We start from the raw sequence: 18553 nt of genomic DNA on the forward strand, positions 1-18553 counted from the left end.
TGTATGCTTTATGGTGGCTGTGAATTTCTTTTTCACTTTTCCCTCTGTGCTTTATGTTTCACAATAAAAAAGTTAAGATTAAATGAGAAAAGTGAGCACCCCAAATTCTTTAGAAATAAAAATGTAAGTTTCATGAAAGGTATTGCTATTAGTTCTAGCCTCTGTAATCTTACCTCCATTCACCTATTCATCCATCTGCCTACCACCCAACCATCTATCCATCCACCCATCCATCCATCCCTCTATTCACCTATTCTTCTATTCATCTTTCCTTTTACCATTTATTCATTCACCCACACCTGAGGCAGTTCAGTTCTCCCTAGAGAATTATAGGGATTGGCAGTTTGAGTAATAACGACTAGACCTTGAGAGGAATGATTGAATCATTTCCGAGCTACCTAGTTTTCCTCTCTTGAAAGCCCAGTTCCAATAACTGGGCATGGGTTTGGTTTTCTATTGATGTGAAGCCTTACACAGTTCTAAGATCTGTAGATCTGGGCTAGGGTACAGAGAAATTGACTGTCCACTTTCTTTTAATTTGCATTCATTAATAAGATCATTATGAGCCTGTTCTGACATAGCTATAATCTCAGGAAGAGGCACACACAGTCCCATGTTGCATAACAATGTTTTTGTCAATGAAGAATCACATATATGACAGCGGTCCCATTAGATTATAATACTGTAATTTTACTGTACCTTTTCTATGTTTAGATACACAAATACTTAGCATTGTGTTACAATTGCCTACAGTATTCAGTACAGTAACATGCTGTACAGGTTTGTAGCCTAGGAGCAATTGGCCATATCATGTAGTTTAGGTGTGCAGTAGGTTATACCATCTAGGTTTGTATAAGTGCACTCTTGGATGTTCACACAGTAACAAAATCACCTAATGATGCATTTTTTGAATGTATCTCTGTCATTAACTGATGCATGACAAATAAATGCCCATATACCTGGAATCAGAAATTCCATTCCTAAAAATCTATTCTCAGAAAATACTAGTGCTGGCACTATAAAGATTCAAGTACAAAAAATGTTTATTTCTGAGTTGTTTGTAATGGCAAAAGCAATGTAAAAATATCTTAAATTTCCATCATCAATGGACTGATGAAAGAAATTATGGAAAAGTCATATGATGAAGCATAACATCACCTTTTATAAATGAAATTTATGATGACCTAGAAAGTTCTCCAAGTTATATTATTAAATGTAAAAGGCAAGTTACAGAATAATACATTTGATAATATGATATCACTTGAATAGAAATGGTAGCTCTCAATATATATATGTGCATGTACTGCATATGGAGTCCAAAAGGATATACATACACTCCGATTTTAATGGGTGATTTATGGGGAAAGAAATGAGATTGGGGGAGAGGAAACTGAAAAGGGACTTTAAGATTACAGTACTTTATAATTCTAAATTTTAGAATTGTTAGAAGAACACATTCATGCATTACTTGTGTGTTTTAAAAGTAATTTTTAAACCTTTAGTTAGCAAATTAAAAAGTAATGTCTGATCATTTTTTAAAAATTAGAAAATACACAAAATAATGAAGAAAACATTTAAAAATCTGTATTTTCTTATCCAGACCCCTTCAAGTCTTATTTTAATAATTATAATACTGTATCTTTACTGTGCCTTTTCAAGCCTAGTTTGTGCTTGACAGTCGTAGAATGAACCAATCATTCCAAGCCTTGCTTCAAGCACCGAATTCTACTGAAATAAAAGACCTTGCCTTGTACAATGAAGATGACATTGAGCTAGGGATTAGATGATTTAATTTAAATTGCATCCATAACCCAGGTCACCTTGAACAAGTTATTTAAACTCTCTGAGCTCAGTGAACAGGTTTGCAAAATGAGGATAATAACGTCTGTCTTTCTGCAGGACTACTGTGAGGATTAATGAGGTAATCTGTGAGATTGTGCTTTGCCTCTACATGGACCTAGTATATTATTAAGACTGAGATTTTTCTTGCAACAAAAAGATAAATGAAAGATACTTGTGACAGTTAATCACTTCCTTCAGGAAACAGGTTCTTCAGATTATTGGAAGCATTTATCAATTTACCATGTCTCTGGTATAGACATCAGCAGAGCCAAGAGTAACCGGAATGGGTACCTCAATCTGAGCAACCAGGAAACAGAGTTATGCTTCAGGAAAGGAAATAGACACTTGTTTTGCTTTTGTCTTGAACACAACGCTTGGATTTTAACATACATGTAGTCTTCGCATCACCTCTTGAGATTGTGTAGTGGGTATTTTTTGTGGAACAGCCCCAGCATCCCATGATCCTGTCTTTGTGCCCTTATCAAGAATAGTGGACCCTGGAAGCCATTTTGTATGATGTGACCTCACCCTCAGTCACCGATGATTGGCTTAAAAAGGGGCAGCTTGCTCAAGCCGGCCCAATCAGAGTATCTCTTCCGGGAGCGAGCTTGGAAAATGCCAGCCTCTCTATTGACGGAAGCTGTATCCGTTAACCCTTTGATGGCATAATAACCTTCTTCTTTACAGTTATGAAAAGTGAGATTTTTGTATTCCATTGATTTTTGTCCTACCTCAGATGATAGAATTCATCAGTAGTGGTAAGACTACAATTATACTGGTTGTGTTTTTCTGGCTCTTCTATCTCTCATGCTTTCTTCCTCCCTTTCTCCCCTTAACCCTCCTACCCTCACTCCCTGCTCCTGTCCCTTTTCTAATCATGCACATAAACAAAGGGATAGACAAATTCACAAGACAGTAGTACTTGTCATGAACATTTTTTTTTTCCCACTACTGTGAAAGTTTAAAAAAACCAACGAAATAATAATAGGCTTTCCCATCCACAACCCCCATTCCTTACCAGCTGTTGAATTTTATAAGCCAACAAAACAGGCTTGTGGCTGGACAAAGCAGCTTCCAGAAGAGGCAGGCAAATTCATTTCTAGGCCAGCAGTTTAATTGGATGCAGCAAAGAACACGGTGTGGCTTTCCTGGGCACTTGAAGTAGAGGCAGGCTTTTTGTTCCAGCAAACACAGGCTGCAGAAGCTGTATGATTTGTAGTAATTCATTCGATACGAGCAACAATTGTGAAGAAGCTTTGTGTCATCGATATGAGTCCTCAAACAAGTATTTTAAAATAATGACCTTCACAGCCAAATTTACACTGGTATCCTCTCTACTACCCACTGCCCCCCTTGAGTAGCTGAGAAGCCAATCTGGGGGGTGTGGGAAGGTAGGATCCTCCCAAGAGGAATGAAAACACTGGAGAGAGAGAGAGAAGAAGAAAAGAATAAGGAGAAGTCATTCTTCCTGGTCTCCTGATGGCTTTCCTGTTCCTGGTTCCTGTTGTTCTTCAGTTCCACGAGACACTCCAGCTGCCTTATAATAAATCACCCTTTATTTATTTATTTTGCTAAAGTTGGCTTGAGTGAAGTTCTGATACTTGTAACAAAAGAAATCTAAATAATCCTAAGAGATATAACTACCCTCCTTTTCCAGTGAGGAAACCAAGAGTCAATGGGGTGAAGTAACTTGCCCAAGGTCAAATGGCTTTCCTTCCCAGGTTTATTTAACTCCCAAGACCAGGACCTTTCCACAGAGCTGATGAGGACAAGAAATGTCTAAGCTGATGGCAGCCTGAATTATGAGGGCACGCTGCCTTGCTGATCTTCTTCTCTCTCTGCAAGAAGTCATCTAATAAGAATCTCATTCCTCATTTATTTGTTTTTCCTGTGCTTTCTTATAATTCGTCTTCCCATTTTTCTGGTCAGGAGGAAAACCCTGCCCCCAGCCATAGCCCTGAAAATCTCTGAGTTACGGTAGGTTGATGAGAGAGGGATTTGGAAACGAGATTTTGATTCATCTCCTCTCCGATCTAAGGCCAAGCAGCGTGCTTGCTGTTTAACCCCTGTTATTTAATTGTGTACTATGAGATTAAATATATCTGTTAGACTACTAGCCTTTACCATCATCATTACAAGTCCACGAATGTTAAAATGTACAGGAGGAATTGTGAAGATTTACTGACATCAAAAGTTCTTCTGGAAACAAACTTTGTAAAAAAAAAAAAAGATGTATTAAATTATTTTAACTGTGGAAAAAAAAAAGCAAGTGGAGAATTTTAGTCTTGTCAGTCTTCCAAAGATCAACACACTCTAGCTTCCCTTCCACCTTGTCTCATACACAGGCATTTCTGAGATGAAAGAAGTGGGCCCTGCCATTGAACAGAATTTATGCATTTAAATATTCATTATTTCTGTGAAAAAGAGAAGAAAGTAAGTATCACCCATAAACCTATAATCTTAGCGCTATCCGTGTTTGGAATTTGGTACATTTTTTTCCCCATCCTTTTTCTTTTTTTTTTTTTTTCTTTTTTTTTTGAGATGGAGTCTCGCTCTATCGCCCAGGCTGGTGTGCAGTGGCGCAATCTCGGCTCACTGCAAGCTCCGCCTCCCGGGTTCACGCCATTCTCCTGCCTCAGCCTCTCCGAGTAGCTGGGACTACAGGCGCCCGCCACCACGCCCGGCTAATTTTTTGTATTTTTAGTAGAGACGGGGTTTCACCGTGGTCTCGATCTCCCGACCTCGTGATCCGCCCGCCTCGGCCTCCCAAAGTGCTGGGATTACAAGCGTGAGCCACCGCGCCCGGCCTTCCCCATCCTTTTTCTTATGCATCTGTTTCATTCAGAGCTGTTGTCAAATGTCTATTTAATTTTGTAACATGCTTTTAAAAAACTTAACATGACAGTATAAGCATTTTCCACACTACTGCCTGTTTTTTTACACCCATAAATGTAAGGACAGGCAAAATTTATGATTGTACTGTAATTATGGTGGACATTCGCAGGCTGTATGTAGCCTTCCTTTCTCCAAAGGCCAATACGCTTATTATTAGGAGATGAGCCAAATATTCCTTCTCCCCACTCCTCAGAAGCCAGGACAGGGGAACAGGATATAAGTTCAGCCACATAATGCTTTAAGCCTAGTGAGAGGAGTGCAAAGGTACAGGAAGATGAAAAATGATTCCGTGCATAGAGGTGGCACTGAGGGTCTGTCAATGGCAGCTGGGTGTGGACTGGTGGATCCAGCGGCAGCATATAACATCATTCCTGGGGCGTGACCCTGTCTCTCTTCCCACTTCTCAGTCTCTCTTGGTTCCTGCCATTACCAATCCAGGTTCTTCCTCATAGACTTAGAACTCTCTGTTACCTTTTTAATAATTTCTTTTCTGCCTACGTTAGCCAGAGGCCTATCATAGCCAGAAACTCTGTCCCTGGAACTAGGTCTTCACAGCTTGGACAGCTGAGTTCATTCATTCTGTTCAGTTAAAAACTACTTATTAAACCTCTACCATGTATCTTGTGCTGCTCTAGGAAGTAGAAATACAGTAGTAAGAATCAGTTTTTAAAAAATCATCACTTGGCTGCGTGTGGTGGCTCATGCCTGTAATCTCAGGACTCTGGCAGGTTGAGGCAGGTGGATCACTTGAGTCCAGGAGTTTGAGACCAGCTTAGGCAACATGGCGAAACACCGTATCTACAAAAAAATACAAAAATTAGCCAGGCATGGTGGCGAGTGCCTGTAGTTCCAGCTGTATAGGAGGCTGAGGCGGGAGGATACTGAGCCCAAGAGGTCAAAGCTGCTGTGAACCATGATCATGCTGCTGCAGTCCAGCCTGGGTAACAGAGTGAGACTCTGTCAAAAAAAAAAAAAAAAATCACCACTCACATGGAACTTACTTTCTAGTGGAATTCTAGTATGTTTTAGTGGAAGAGAACGTTGTATCTGAATTACTATTGGTAAAGGTGAGCAAAACTTAGAGTGATGTAAACAGTTGGGGAGAGGTGCTTATAAAGTTCCAAATGGTTAAACCGTATGTAAACCCTAGTTCAGAATGGAAAGCCTGCATGAGCTCTACTTGCTTTAAGTTATGTAGTCATGTGTCGCTTAACAAAGGAGGCACGTTCTGAAAAATGTGTTGTTAGGAGATTTTGTCATTATATAAACATTATAGAGTGCGCTTACACCAACCTAGATGGTATAACCTCCTACACACCTAGGCTATATGGGGTAGCAAATTACTCCTAGGCTACAAACCTGTACAGCATGTTACTGTACTGCATGCTGTAGGCAATTGTAACACAATGCTAAGTATCTGTATTTCTAAACATATCTAAATATTGAAAAGGTACAATAAAAATAAGGTATTATAATCTTATGGGATCACCTTCATATATGCAGTCTGTCATTGAACAAAGCATCATTACGTAGCATATGGCTGTATTTGTGTGTTTCCAAACATATCAGCAGTGTATGAAAGTGCTCCTTATCCTCCCTTATTGCTGACATGGGATATTGTCAGTACTTGTTAAATATTTGCCAGACATCAGGAAGAATAGCTAATGGATGCTGTCCTTGATACCTGGGTGATGGGTTGATCTTGCAGCAAATCACCATGGCACATGTTTATCTATGTAACAAACCTGCACATCCTGCACATGGACCCCAGAACTTAAAATAAAAGTTGAAGGAAAAGAAAAATATTTGCTACAATAATTTTTGCCTCTTTAGAGTTTAAAAAAGGGTGAGCATATTTTCATGTTTGCTCATGGTTTGTTTCTTTTTGGGTAATCTGTTTTCTTTACCTCATTTTGTTTTCTGTTGAGATGTTTGCCCATTTCTTATTATTGGCAATAACTCTATAGTCTAGATATTATTTCTTTATCTATCATATTTGCTGCAAATATTTTCTCCCAGCCTACTACTGGTTTGTTTTAACTTTGTTTGTGGTATCTTTTGTAGTGCAGATTTTTTTTTTATTTTTGTGTAGCCAAATCTGTCAAATCTTCCCATTTTTACCTTCTCAGTTTTATGTCTTGCCCAGAAAGGCTTAGCTTTAGAATTATAAAAATATTTTCTAATGCTTTTATAGTCTTGTGCTTTATCTTTAGGTATTTAATACATCTAGAATTCATTTTTGTAAGTGGTATGAAGGAGGAATCTAACCTCCTTTTTTAAATGGAAAGCCCTAACACAGTTTAGTAAATACTGATTCTTTTTGTCCTCCCCTTCAAAAATGCTACACATACGCTATATGCCCTCATATTCATGCTTCTGTTTCTGGGATGAAAAGAATTAATTCTAACATACAACTGACTCCAAATCAATATTTCTTATGGAGATATGCAATTTCCCAATATCAAAACCAAACTAATTTTCTTGCAAGAAGCGGTTCCCACCCAACTCAGATTATTCTTTTGATTTCATACCTCCAGCATTATGGCTGATTTTCTTTCTCACAATGCATTTACCCTGGGTTGCTCCTGCAACAGTTTACCATATAAATAGACTTCATTTCCCCAGCAAATGAGGGCAGGTCTGGTAGTTTTTTCTCTTTCACATATTCCCCAACCCTATAGGGTTTTACATGGAGCTATGAACTAGCCAATTTCAACAGACTTTGCCTTTGGAATATTCTTTATGCCTTGTTCTTATTTGCTTCTAGGAGAAATAATAATATTAAGGATTCTTAGGAGTGAGAAGGAGACATAGCTTATTCTAATAATATTAGAATCATACACACATAGGAATCACATAGGTTCCTAGGTTCTATCCCTAAAGTTTCTGATTTATTGGTGTGAGATTTAGCCCTAGAATTTGCACTTTAAAAAAACCGGGCCTTTGCTCTTCCTGCAGCCTACTCTATTATTTGTAAATAAGATAGCAATTGGGCAACTAGAGCTGTGAGAAAAAAAAAATCTGGTATAGCAAGCGATTCTTTAGCGCCACTGTTGCTATTTTAATAACAAATTAACCCTTCAGTCCTGTCATTCCCAAGGCCATTTTGACATTTATTTCATTATTTCAAGCTGGAGGTGTCTTCCTAACTAAATGAATCAGCAAGCCCTCCCCCACAAAAAGAAAAAGGAAAATCCAAAAGGACCAGATTATAAACATCATTGTTGAGTGTCTTTCAGAATGAATGGAGATTATGCCATTACACCCACACACTTCTGTCTCTTCTAAAGGCACCATTCGTGGAAATATTCTGATGCTAACATCAGTCAGTTGTTGTGGAAGCTGACCTAGAATGAACCACTGCATCTTTTTCTACTGTCTCTTCTGGAAATTATTAAGAGAGAGATTCCAGAGCCAAAAGTTGAGAAAACGCTGGGAGGTTGTTTATTCTGATCTGGATTTTTAGAGATGCAAATACAGCAAAGGAGTTATGAACATAATGAAGGGAATCATAGTATTTTAACCAGCCATCTGTACATCAAGGCCTCATTGTGTCTTCCTGAAAAAAGGTAAATGGGTGCTCTATTTGTCAAGAGAGGAGAAGTGACTTCCGGAATCTTTACTTCTGATAACTCAAGTCCAGACCCAGCAAATTAGTTCATTTATAAAGCATCTCATTTCTCAGTGCCAATGCATATGCACATAACCATCCTTGTCTCAGCACAAATATACATGCAAATGCATGCACATAAGTTGTGCTGCTTTTGTTTTCACAGTTGCAAAATGATTGCTGTACCCAAAATTGCATTCCTATTTAAGGCAGGAAGAAGGGGGGAGGGCAAAAGGATAAAAACTCAAGCCAGTTGAGTCCATTCCTAACAAGAGCTCTTCTAGAAGCCTGTCTAGCAACTTCCATTTACATCTCCACTGTTGAGTCCAGTAGCACGGATAGCTGGGGATAAAGAATATTGCAATAGGGAATATTCTATCTTGAATATTGAATATGAAGATGGGGATGGGGTGGGAAGGTAAAAAGGGGAGAATGAATACTGATAGTTAAGTAGCAGTGCCTGCCTTGGTTTACCCCAAGTATTTCTCAAACCTATCCAATTTTCTCCTTCCCTACCGCCAACATCCCAGTGAAACCACAATCCACTCTCACCTGGACATTCTTCTAATTGGTCTTCCTGCACAGCAAAAGGATGTTTATCTTTTAAAACTTACATCTATTATGTTGCTTTGCTGGTTAAAACTTATAATGTCTTCCTATATTAGTTAGAATAAAATCTACACGTTTTTATGACTTAAAATGCCCACATGACTTGATATCTCCCACTTATTTTTTCCCTTCTTTCCTCCTAGTTTGTAATAGTCCAGGCACGTTGGCCTCCCTGCAGTGCTTTAAGCATGTCATGCTCTTTCCAATCTTAGGGCCTATGTACTTGTTTCTCCCTCTGCCTGCCTTCTCTCATTCTTCAACTTTCTGTTCAATGTCACTTTTTTTTTGACCATCCCATCTGGAACACTGTGATGGTTTTTTTGATGTGTCAACTTGGCTAAGCTACAGTCTCCAGTTCTCAAACAAACACGAGTCTAGGCTTTGCTGTGAAGATCTTTTGTAGATGTGATTGAAGTCCATAATCAGTTGACTTGAAAAAAGGATGATTATGCTAGATCATCTCAGTGGGCCTGTTTCAATCGGTTGAAGGGATTTAAAAGCAGAACCAAGGCTTCCCTGAAGAAGAAGAAATTCCAACTGTGAACAGCAGCTTCAATCCATTCCTAAAGTGCCAGCCTGCCCTGTGGATTTTGAAGTTACCTAGGCAGGTCCCACAACTGATTAAGTCAATTCCATGCAATAAACCTCTTAATATATATCTCCTACTGGTTCTGCTTTCCTGGTTAAACCCTGATCGATACAATCCTCCTCCTCCCACCTACTAGTTGATCTTTATCAAACTACCCCATTTATTTACTCAAAGGCACTACTCTTCTGGAAAATTATCTTGCTTATTTATACATTTACTGTTCTATTTTTTTGTCTTCCCTGCTCAGATGTCTGCTCCATGAAGGCAGAATCAGTGCCTACCACATTCAACACTGTAGAACAATACGTAGCCCATAGTCCATGGTCACTAAATATTTGTGGAAAGAAAGAATGAATGGGAATCTAGTAATAAAATTTGGCCCAACAATTCACTCCCAGGTTACATTAAATTACACTTCTTGGCCGGGCACGGTGGCTCACGCCTGTAATCTCAGCACTTTGGGAGGCCAAGGCAGGTGGATTTCCTGAGGTCAGGAGTTCGAGACCAGCCTGGCCAATATGGTGAAACCCCATCTCTACTAAAAATACAAAAAAATTATATGGGTGGGGTGGCAAGTGCCTGTAATCCCACCTACTTGGGAGGCTGAGGCAGGAGAATCGCTTGAACCTGGGAGGCGGAGGTTGCAGTGAGCTGAGACCGTACCATTGCCCTCCAGCCTGGGCAACAAAAATGAAACTCTGTCTCAAAATAAATAAATAAATAACACTTCTCAGTTATAACTGCAGAAATTATTTGACAAGACTGCAAGGAAAAATATTTGAGGATATTGATTATATTGGGAACATAAATATTCACTGATAGGACATCTGTTAAATGAATTGTGGTACATTCATTCACTGAAATGCTATACAACTACTGAAAATGAAAAGGTAGCTATATATGTGTAGATAAGAAAATAATTTCAAGAAATGCTACTAAGTGAAGAAAGGAGGCTGTTGGAGCACATGTATGGTAATTAATCTTCACAAGTGTTTAAAAGAAAAAGATAACATGAGAAACACACATTTTCAAATGGCTGCTTCATAAAATATACTTGTGACTAACAAAAACCCTAAGATAGCTTAAAGTATGAAAGATGGTGAAATCTGCTGTCTAAGTCATCGAGAAGAATTATAAAACGTAATGCTTAAGGAAAGTTCAGACAGATGGAGTAACTGTTTCTTTTCCTTTTGCCTGGAGTTCTGTGTTTGTTATATGATGGCTGGGGTGGTAGGTTGTATAAAGGTCATGCTTTCATTCTCCTCTCCCCTCAAAATATCACAGGTGTGTAATTGATGACTTTTCTGGCTACAGTGTATTACTTATTTGGAGTATTCACATCTGGATCAATTGTCAGCACGTTTCTTGGCTGTTGGTTTATTCATTCATGTATTCAACTAATATGTTGAACTAAGTACCCTAGTTGGGCATCGAGCATAGGAAAGTACCTTCATGAGATAGTTTCTCTCTTCAAGGAGTGTTATAATTTACTGCTGAGCATCACTCACATTGTGAAACCCACATATTACTCCAAACAATTGTTAGAAGATGATAGGGCAGGTTCTGTTACATTCAGAAAACCCCAAGAGGCTCAATGACTTATCTGGGAGAACCTGGAATTATCTCTTAATTGGCATTCAGTGCTCATTGAAAGCCAGCTCACAGGCCCTTTCTTTCATCCCAGAAAGTGATTCCAGGTTTTTCCTTTGGCTCTTTTATAGAAGGGTGCCTCTTATGGGTTTAATTGTGTCTCTGCAAAAATTCATTTGTTGAAGTCCTAGCTCCCATCACCTTAGAATGTGACCTTATTTAGAAACAGGGTGGTTGCAGATGTAATTAGTTGAGATGATGTCATACTGGAGTAGAGTGGGTTCCTAATCCAATATGACAGGTGTCCTAATGAAAAAGAGAAAGGCTGGGTGTGGTGGCTCCCATCTGTAATCCCAGCACTCTGGGAGGCTGAGGTGGAAGGATCACTTGAGGTGGAAGGCTAGCTTGCGGCCAGGAGTTTGAGACCAGAAGTTTGAAACCAGGAGTCTGAGACCAGTGTGGGCGACATAGTGAAATCCCATCTCTACAAAAAAATTAAAAAATTAGCTGGGCATTGTGGCAGGCACCTGTAGTTCCAGCTACTTGGGAGGCAGAGGCAGGCAGATTGCTTGAGACTGGGAGGTGGGGGATGCAACGAGCTGTGCTTGTGCCACTGCACTCCAGCCTGGGCAACAGAGTGAGATCCTGTCTCAGAAAAAGCGGGGGAGAAGTTTGGACACGGACACTCAGGCACACAGGGAGAGCACCGTGTGAAGGTAAAGGCAGGATAGGGGTAACGCAGTAGAAGCCGATGTGCACCCAAGACTGCCAGCAAGCTGCCAGAAGCGAGGGGAGAGGCAGGGAACACTTCCTCCCTCACAGCCTCAGAAGGAACCAAGCCTGCCGACACCTTGATCTCAGACTCCTGGCCTCCAGAACTGGGAGACAATACGGTTCTTTTTACCTTTACTTTTTTGAAAAAGTGTTTTAATTTTTTTTAACTTTTATTTTAGGTTTGGAGATATATTTGAAGGTTTGTTACAAAGGTAAACTCTTGTCATGGAAATTTGTTGTCCAGATTATTTCATCATCCAGGTATTGAGCCCAATACCCAATAGTTATCGTTTCTGCTCCTCTCCCTCCTCCCATCCTCCCCCCTCAAGCCCAATACCCAATAGTTATCTTTTCTGCTCCTCTCTCCTCCCACCGTCCCCCATCAAGTAGACCCCAGTGTCTGTTGTTCCCTTCTTTGTGTTCATAAGTTCTTATCATTTAGCTCCCACCTATAAGTGAGAATGTGTGGTATTTGGTTTTCTGTTCCTGCGTGAGTCTGATAAGGATAATAGCCTCCAGCTCCATCCATGTTCCTGCAAAAGCCATGATCTCATTCTTTTTTTATGGCTGCATAGTATCCCATGGTGTTTGTGTACCACATTTTCTTTATCCAATCTGTCATTGATGGGCATTGAGTTTGATTCCATGTCTTTGTTATTGTGAATAATGCTGCAGTGAACATTCACATGCATGTGTCTTTATGACAGAATGATTTATATTCCTCTGTGTAGATACCTGGTAATGGGATTGCTGGGTCGAATGGTATTTCTGCTTTTAGCTCTTTGAGGAATCACCATACTGCTTTCCACAACGGTTTAACTAATTTACACTCCCACCAACAGTGTGTAAGTGTTCCTTTTCGCTGCAACCTTGCCAGCATTTGTTATTTTATGAAATTTTAATCATAGCCGTTCTGACTGGTGTGAGATGGTATCTCCTTGTGGTTTTGATTTGTGTTTCTCTAATGATCAGTGATATTGAGCCTTTCTTCATGTGCTTCTTGGTCACATGCGTGTCTTCTTTTGAGAAATGTCTGTTCATATCGTTTGCCCACTTTTTAATGTTTTTTTTCTTGTAAATTTGTTTAAGTTCCTTATAGATGCTGGATATTAGACCTTTGAGATAATAGAGTTCTGTTGTTCTAAGTCACCCAGGTTTTGGTACTTTGCATGGCAGCCCTAGGAAACTAAAACTATGACAAATCTTATTTCTTAGAAAGTATATGATTTTTCACTATTGCTGACTGAACCAAAAAAAAACAGTTTCGAGGCTAGATCATTTGGAGACTAGTGATTACACTGATTTAAAATTTGATTCAATGAAAAGCAATTTTTTTCTTTTGTTTCTATTTTTTCAATTTATGGTTGGCACATAGTAATTGTATATAATTATAGGGTAGAATGTGATGTTTCAATAGGTGTATACATTGTGTTGATTGAATCAGGGTAATTAACATATCTATCACCTTAAACAGTTATCATTTCCTTGTGATGAGAACATTCAAAATTCTCTTTTCTAGCTATTTTGAAATATACAATGCATTATTGTTAACTCTAGTCATTCTACTATGCAATAGAACACCAGAACTTATTTCTCCTATGTAACTGAAGTTTTGGACCCATTGACCATTCTCTCTCCATCACCCCTCCTCTCCCTATTGTCTGTTAATCACTATTACACTCTCTACTTCTGTGAGAACAACGTTTTAGAGTCTACATGAGTGAGATCATGAGGTATTTGTCTTTCTGTGCCTAGTTTATTTTACTTAACGTATCTTCTTCTGGGTTCATCCATGTTGTCTCAAATGACAGGATTTCATCTTCTTTATGGCTATATATAATATATTGTGTATATATATATACCACAGTTTCTACATCCATTCATCCATTGATGGAAATTTAGGTTGATTCCATATCTTGGCTATTGTGAATAATGCTGCAATAAACATGAGGTACAAATATCTCTTCTATATACCGATTTCATTTCCCTTGGATTTTTTTTGGATAAAACCTCAAAAATATGGGCAACAAAAGCAAATATATACAAATGGAATTACATCAAACCAAGAAGCTTCTGCACAGGAAGGAAAACAATCAACAGAGCAAAGAGACAACCTATGGGATGGGAGAATATATCTGCAAACTATACATCTGATGAAGGGTTAATATCCAAGGCTGGGTGTGGTGGCTCATGTGTGTAATCCAGCACTCTGGCAGTCTGAGGTGGAATGATCCCTTGAAGCCAGGAGTTTGAGACCAGCGAACAAAGTGAGACCCTATCTCTACAAAAAATTTAAAGATTAGCCAAGTGAAGTGGCATGCACCTGTGGTTCCAGTTATTTGGGAGGCTGAGGTGGAAGAATCAGTTGAACCTAGGAGTTGGAGGCTACAGTGAGCTATGATGGTGCCACTGCACTCTAGCCTGGGTGACAGAGCAAGATCCCATCTCAGAGAAAAAACATAAAATAAAGACTCAAACAACTCAACAACAAAAAAACCAAATAAGCCAATTACAAAAATGGACAAAATACCTGAATAGATATTTCTCAAAAGAAGACATACAAATGGCCAACAGGTGTATGAAAAAATGATCAACATCACTAATTATCAGGGAAATGCACATCAAAATTACAGTGAGCTAACACCTTAGTCAGAATTGCTACTATCAAAGGCATGAAAAGATGACAAGTGTTGGTGGGGATGTGGAGAAAAAGGAACCTTTATATACTGCTGGTGGGAATGCAAATTAGCACAGCCATTATGGAAAACAGTATGGTGTTAAATTAAAATTTAAAAATTAAAACCAAAACTGTTCTGTGATCCAGCAATCCCATGATTGGGTCTATACCTGGCAGCAAACTTCCTCAACACCTCCTCAATCAAGTGCTGTGTGCTAAGTGTTTAAGGGCTCTAACTGTATGACACTTCTTAGTTGTCTGTAACGAATAGCTAGTCTAAGGAGGAATAGGAAGAGATAAGAAAAGACACATTCACATAAGACAGTACTGTAATAGAAGTTCAGATGTTACTGGATTTAAGCAACAAGCAAATTAATTCTGCGTCTTCTAGGCTTTAAACACTGGTAAGATTCTGACAGGTCTAAATTGTTGGGAGAAGGAGGGAGGACATTTAAGGGAGAAAATTTCAAAGTGGTTTCATTTTACGTGAACCTGAGTTAGAGGAATTTGAAAATATGATGCATAGATTTATTAATGGAGTTTCATTTACTGCACAGATTTGGAATTATTCTCATTTCTCAAATAAAAAAAGCCAATTTATTATATAACTTCCAAGCTGGAGGGCTGAGTGAATAATAAAATTTGTTTGAATTTTTGTGAAACGTTGATGCGTCTTTTCCTGGTTAAGCAAAATACTCACTATTCCATGTCGCTGTCATTTAGCCCAAATACCAATCTGTTGTTTATGGGTATTGAAAATTCTGATTGTGGTGATTAATGTGTTGCTATTTTAATATTTACAGTTATTATAATTTTTAAATCTTTTATATATTGTGAAATAATATTATCTAGACTTTTATTTTGTGCAGGTGCTAAGCCTGATATAAAAAATGTGCCTAAAAAAGTCAATAACTTTGGAAAGCTAGATGTATTAAAATGCCTGAAGGAGACCAAGCAGTGGTTATGATAACTGTAATAGTAATTTAGAAGAATGCATTAGAGCTAATGTTGAGAAAAAATAAAACAAGAGTATGGTAGGTACACCTTAGGTTCAGAAAATTCTGTAATTGGACAAAATTATGGTGAAATTGAGGAAACTGATGGCTACATATCTGTAAGAATAATTTTGCTTTTAACTATATATACTCTAAACATTATATATGTTCCTGCAGGACAATTGGTCCTAAGATATGTTAATTGAAGAAAGAAATTTCTGGCATAAAATGTGACTATCTCTAGCTTGGAAGTCAACTTAAAGTGGGAAGTAGTAGAGGTAAGAAAAGCACAGAGGAGTGGAAGCTAAGAATAGGAAAGGGTGCAAGAAGCACAGCTGGGCATGGTGGCTCATGCCTGTAATCCCAGCACTTTGGGGGGTCGAGCCGGGTGGATCACCTGAGGTCAGCCCGGAGGCGGAGGTTTCAAGACCGAGATCACACCACTGCACTCACCTGGTGACACATAAACTCTGTCTCAAAAAAAAAAAAAAAAAAGGATGGAGGGTCTCCAATTCTCAGGTGAGGCACTGATGCTTAGCTTAGTTTACCAGGCAACAGGGGAACCTCTGAAAGGATTAGAGCAGGCCAGTGACACTGTGCCTGAGATGGTAGATGCTCAGTGAAGTTGAGTGTTGAGTGAATGACTGGTCAGAACCACCCTGGAGAAAATCGTTAGTACCTTTACAGGGAAGATAATAGGTAAGATGTACCTAGGGTCCTGAGATCCAACAGGAGTGAACTCATGAAATTCCTCTTTGGCCAAAATAAAGTGCCCCCCAGGCTTCCACTGCTTTCAAAGAAACAGCAGTGACTGGCTCTTGCTCTTGATTCCTGGAATCTCAGAATTCTGGGAAATCGGGAAAATCAGGAAATGTGAAATACATTTGGTTCATATAAATGGCAACTCTTTTTTTTTCTTCTAATAAGTGTTTGTTGCTGGCAGAATCACACAGCTGTTTCCTAAATCAAAGATCAATTTGTTATATTAGTTTTACTAGTGGCTTGGGGTAATTGTTTCTGGAAAACATCTGTTCTATAATTAGAAAACAAAGATTTATTTTCCCTGACTGGGTGTAATTACTTTTGGGGACCGAGGGAAAGCTTTAGAATTGCCATGTCAATTCAAAGAGGATTGTTTGCAGTGAAATATGTCTTTTTAATTTTTCTTAAGTAGCTCAGAGACTGGAAGAAAATCCATGTTTATTAGCATTGTATAGGCTGTAATAGAATAAAGCAAAATTCCCAGATGTGTATGGGCTTGTTAATACAAATAACTCCAGTGATTTCAACTCAGTCAATACAAAGAATTCCATTTTTGAAAAGAAATGAATCGATATCAGAGTGTTAAGGGCCTTTCCTGGCAAGTCCGTAGATAGTTCTAATTCTAATTCTCTAATTAGAATTAGATTGATTGCCCCTTTGGCAAGCAAAGACTCTTACAGATGCCAGGGACTTGCTCTGATTTGCTTTTTGTGGTGACGTAGGTTGGATTTGAGCTCACGTGATTCCGTGCACCCTAAGAGAGTCCTGCTCTGAGGCTTGATTTTCGGCCCTGTCTTTTGCTTGTGAATGTGTCGCCCTCCACCCCATCCCTGCCACCCCTCACCACTGTATCCTGAGCTCTCACTCATTTCTGCAGTTCTCCTGATATTACATCCAAGCCCTGATCACATGCTCTTCATTGAGTCACTTGACCTTCCCAGTCCCAATTCTACCCTGATGTCACCAGTTTCCTATTGACATGTGACAACATCAATGAATCTCAAAATAAACTATGTTGAGTGAAAGAAGCAAGGTGAAAAAGAGTACGTGCTATTTTGTGGCATTTATACAAAACTCTAGAAAATATAAACTCATCTATAGTGACAGAAAGATCTGTGCTTGCTTGGGGCTGGGACTGGAGAAGACCAGGAAGGAGAAATTCCAAAAGGAAACTTTTGAGGGGGATGGATGTGTTTGCAATCTTCACTGTGGTGATGGTTTCATGAGTTGTGTACATGTGTCAAAACTTATCAACTCGTACACTTCATCTTAAAGTCTGTTTAGTCTGATGTTAGTATGCCATGCCAGCTCTCTTATGGTTGAAATTGTCTACTTTAAATATGTTCAATTGATTGTATGGTGATTATACCTTAATAAGGCATTTTTCTTTTTCTTTTAGAATAGCCCAGTGGAAATCTCTCACACAAGAAGTGATAGAACTACACATCTGAGTGCAGGACGATCTGATTCTAAAGTCCGTGCCCTTGACTACTCAGTAATTATTGCTTCCTCTGTAATGCAAATAACCACTTTGTGTATTTGGTATGGCTGAACTTCTTTAATATTGGAAGGTTTGGGAACAGGGAATAAGGTTCTTTCCTATACCTCTGATGGGGGGCCATATTAGAGTTTCTGCAGAGTAATTTGGTGATGTCTTGAAAGCTTTATGAATGCACATATGCTTTCATTTATCAATTATATCTAGGAACCCATGTTAAGGAAGTAAGAATAAATTTCTGCAAAAACTTATTTACAGGCATAATAAGCACAATTTGTTTCATAAAAATGAAAACTTGGAAAATTAATCTGTACTATGCAACCATTGACATTATTTTAGTAGAATAATATTTCCTAACATAGAAAAACATTCAGAGTATATGATTATGCAAATAGATCCATTTTAATAAAATACATAAGTTATCTGTGTGAAGAAAAAAGTCTGGAAGTAGGTTTTAAATGGTAATATGGTAGTTACTTCTGATAGAGGAGTACAGATTATGGGCGATTTTAATTCTATCCTTTGCGCTTTTTTTATATTTTCCACATTTTTCACAAATGACTATGCAGTGATTTCATTTATCAGATAAAACCATAAGTAGGTACCACTTAAAGAGTAGGTATACCTGTGTGTAAGTTTGCTTTCCTGGGTGCTCTTAAACTTCTGGATATTTTCTTGGATGTAGTCATCCATTAGGATAGATGGAGGAACA

Source organism: Hylobates moloch, unplaced genomic scaffold, assembly GCF_009828535.3.
Source record: "Hylobates moloch isolate HMO894 unplaced genomic scaffold, HMol_V3 SCAFFOLD_15, whole genome shotgun sequence".
Classification (NCBI taxonomy): Eukaryota; Metazoa; Chordata; class Mammalia; order Primates; family Hylobatidae; genus Hylobates; species Hylobates moloch.